The following is a 4,740-nucleotide window of genomic DNA, read 5'->3' on the forward strand; positions in this document are numbered from 1 at the left end:
CAATAATAATAATAATAATATTATGGTACTCCTTAAATTTCCATGGAAAAGTTTTACCGCTTGAAAAAACTCATACAATTTTCACTCTAAATATTCACATAGAAACTCATACAATTTTTCACCGTAAATATTCTTACTATTGAAGCCCATTGACATTTAACCTTAAATATCCCAAGTTTTGAAGAATCCACAATGGAAAAGGAAAAATTGAGATCTGCACCTACTGGTTCGTTATCAATCAAAGATTTGATTACTAGAGATTACCTAGAGAGGGACAAAGATAACCCAAATTTTTTCAAGTACTTGACATGATTTGTGCAGATCATAGTGAATGAGTGATATTTGTATGAACTTCTTGGGTCTTTTCATTCTTTAAATCAATTCATTGAGTCTGTAATTTAATAACCAATGTAATATATAATTAGTATGTAGAAGGTCCTTCAATTTCTTTTCCATCTGAAACTTTGAAAGTCTCCTTTCATGGTTTCAATGGATGGATGGATCAACTAATAAAATGGAAAGAATGAGTTCAAACGATTGAGTGTATCCATCACCCTGTATGGAAAGCTGCATTGTTTTATGGAGCTATCAAGAGTTTAGTTTATAGAGTTTAGACGGATCAACATTTGATTTTTGGGTTGGTAGAAAGATGGTGTTGTGAGACTAACATTTTTGTGTTTCAGTGGGGGTGAAACTACTGTAACTCTTGAAGATATGATATTTTGGGAGGCTTCTCTGTTTTGGGTGACTCTGTTTTGTCCCCCCCCCCCCCCTCTTAATCCCCTAAGTTGGTAGAGATTGAAGAAAATCTTGAAAATGCGCAAACGGAGCTTATCAGATTGAAGACTAATAATCAGAGTAGATGATTGGTTATCAAGATTTGTTTTTTCAGGTAAAATAGGTGCTCATGTTTTCTCAATAACAGGTATGCGATTAACGCTAGTTGCATACCTCTTGCAAGATTAACAACTATTGAGAAAATAGGAGAACCTATTTTACCTGGAAGCACAAATCTTGATAACCAAAGATAAAGAAAAGCTTCATGCTCAAAATTCCTACCACTGTTCATGAAAAAATTCAACCATCTACTTTGATTATTAGTCTTCAATCCGATAAGCTTTCTTCGCGCACTTTCAAGATTTTCTTCAATCTCTACCAACTCAGGAAATTGAAGGGGGAACAAAACAGAGTCACTCAAAATAGAGAAGCCTCCCGAAATCATCATATCTTCAAGAGTAATAATAGCTTAACCCCACGAAAATATAAAAAGTGTTAGTCTCACAACACCGCCTTTCTACCAACCCAAAAAATAAAATTTTGATCCTTAAGACTCTATAAATTGAACTCTTGATAGCTCCATAAATCCCTACAACTTTTTATACAGGATGATTGATAGACTCAATCATTTGAACCCATTCTTTCCATTTTATTTGTTGTTCCCTACATCCATTGCAACCATGAAAGGAGACTTTCAATGGCCACTCAGATTCAGATGGAAAAATAATTGAAGGATTTATACAAACATCACTCATTCACTATGATATAAACAAATCATGCCAACTATTTTCTCAATAGTTGGTAGAGATTGAAGAAAATCTTGAAAATGCGCGAACGGAACGTTTCAGATTGAAGACCAATAATCAGAGTAGATGGTTGGTTATCAAGATTTGTTTTTCCAGGTAAAATAGGTGCTCATGTTTTCTCAATAACTGTTAATTTAGCAAGAGGTATGTGATTAATGCTAGTAGCATACCTTTTGCAAGATTAACAACTATTGAGAAAACAGGAGAACCTATTTTACCTGGAAGCACAAATCTTGATAACCAAAGAGAAAGAAAAGCTTCATGCTCAAAATTCCTACCACTGTTCATGAAAAAATTTAACCATCTACTTTGATTATTAGTCTTCAATCCGAAAAGCTTTCTTCGCGCACTTTCAAGATTTTCGTCAATCTCTACCAACTCAGGGAATTGAAGGGGGAACAAAACAGAGTCACTCAAAACAGAGAAGCCTCCCGAAATAATCATATCTTCAAGAGTAATACTAGCTTAACCCCACGAAAACACAAAAGTGTTAGTCTCACAACACCGCCTTTCTACCAACCCAAAAAATCAAATTTTGATCCATTTGGACTCTATAAATTGAACTTTTGATAGCTCCATAAATCCCTACAACTTTTTATACAGGATGATGGATAGACTCAATCATTTGAACCCATTCTTTCCATTTTATTTGTTGATCCCTACATCTATTGCAACCATGAAAGAAGACTTTCAATGGCCACTCAGATTCGGATGGAAAAGGAATTGAAGGATTTATACAAACATCACTCATTCACTATGATATACACAAATCATGCCAACTATTTTCTAATAGTTGGTAGAGATCGAAGAAAATCTTGAAAATGCGCGAATGGAACTTATCAAATTGAAGACTAATAATCAGAGTAGATGGTTGGTTATCAAGATTTGTTTTTTCAGGTAAAATAGGTGCTCATGTTTTCTCAATAATTGTTAATTTGGCAAGAGGTATGTGATTAACGCTAGTTGCATACCTTTTGCAAGATTAACAACTATTGAGAAAACAGGAGAACCTATTTTACCTGGAAGCACAAATCTTGATAACCAAAGATAAAGAAAAGCTTCATGCTCAAAATTCCTACCACTGTTCATGAAAAAATTCAACCATCTACTTTGATTATTAGTCTTCAATCCGATAAGCTTTCTTCGCGCACTATCAAGATTTTCGTCAATCTCTACCAACTCAGGGAATTGAAGGGGGAACAAAACAGAGTCACTCAAAACAGAGAAGCCTCCCGAAATAATCATATCTTCAAGAGTAATAGTAACTTAACCCCACGAAAACACAAAAGTGTTAGTCTCACAACACCGCCTTTCTACCAACCCAAAAAATCAAATTTTGATCCTTAGGACTCTATAAATTGAACTCTTGATAGCTCCATAAATCCCTACAACTTTTTATACAAGATGATGGATAGACTCAATCATTTGAACCCATTGTTTCCATTTTATTTGTTGATCCCTACATCCATTACAACCATGAAAGGAGACTTTCAATGGCCACTCAGATTTGGATGGAAAAGGAATTGAAGGATTTATACAAACATCACTTATTCACTACGATATACACAAATCATGCCAATTATTTTCTCAATAGTTAGTGGAGATCTTGAAAATCTTGAAAATGCGCGAATGAAGCTTATCAAATTGAAGACTAATAATCAGAGTAGATGGTTAGTTATCAAGATTTGTTTTTTCAGGTAAAATAGGTGCTCATGTTTTCTCAATAACTGTTAATTTGGCAAGAGGTATGCGATTAACGCTAGTTGCATACCTCTTGCAAGATTAACAACTATTGAGAAAATAGGAGAACCTATTTTACCTGGAAACACAAATCTTGATAACCAAAGAGAAAGAAAATCTTCATGCTCAAAATTCCTACCACTGTTCATGAAAAAATTCAACCATCTACTTTGATTATTAGTCTTCAATCCGGTAAGCTTTCTTCGCGCACTTTCAAGATTTTCGTCAATCTCTACCAACTCAGGGAATTGAAGTGGGGACAAAACAGAGTCATTCAAAACAGAGAAGCCTCCCGAAATCATCATATCTTCAAGAGTAATAGTAGCTTAACCCCACGAAAACACAAAAGTGTTAGTCTCACAACACCGCCTTTTTACCATTCCAAAAAATCAAATTTTGATTCGTTTGGACTCTATAAATTGAACTCTTGATAGCTCCATAAATCCCTCCAACTTTTTATACAGAGTGATAGATAGACTCAATCATTTGAACCCATTGTTTCCATTTTATTGTTGATCCCTACATCCATTGCAACCATGAAAGGAGAACTTTCAATGGCCACTCAGATTCGGATGGAAAAGGAATTGAAGGATTTATACAAACATCTCATTCACTATGATATACACAAATCATGCCAACTACTTGAAAAAGTTTGGGTTATCTTTGTCCCTCTCTCTAGATAATCTCTAGTATTTTCTAAAGCTATGTATACTTGAAAATTTCCTATTCTTCTATCCACATTCAATATTTATCAAGCTTATGAAAACATGTAATGTATTGCTTGTATGATACAATTTTTTTATGGAATACTTAACTAATCACGATAAATTAATAAGTTTTGATATAAACTTAGGGGTCGTTTGGTACAAAAATGAGTAATGCAGGGATTAGTAACACAGGGATTAGTAATGCAGGGATTAGCAATGCATGGATTATTTTTTATCCAGTGTTTGGTTTATTGCTTATTCAAATCTTGTGTTTGACTTAGAACTCTTAAAAGAACCTTTTTCCAATTTTACCCTTGAATTATTATGTTATCTATTTCATGTAATTACCATATTTATTACGTTTAAAACTTGAATACGAAGTGCTTAACAAATTTAATTCACTTGAGGAAGTCTCAAGTCATAAACGAGAAGACGTTATTTTAAGTACCCCGACCAAGGTGTACCTCCCTCCTCTCTTAAGAAAAAAAGAAAGTATAAACTAAAACTAAGTTCAAGTAGTGTAGACAGCAGCAGAAGTTTCTAATGTTAAAAGAAATATAGTTTGATCATAGCTTCATATAAAGTTAGTAAAATTAAGCAACATGAGCAAGCTGAACCTGAAGCTTTCCTGCTACATTGTCTCTATCCCAAATATTGAACATTGTAAAACTTCATTTGTCATAAACCAAAGCAGCCTTTAGAATTTGATG

This window comes from Solanum tuberosum, unplaced genomic scaffold (genome assembly GCF_000226075.1).
Source record: "Solanum tuberosum cultivar DM 1-3 516 R44 unplaced genomic scaffold, SolTub_3.0 scf00085, whole genome shotgun sequence".
Taxonomy (NCBI): Eukaryota; Viridiplantae; Streptophyta; class Magnoliopsida; order Solanales; family Solanaceae; genus Solanum; species Solanum tuberosum.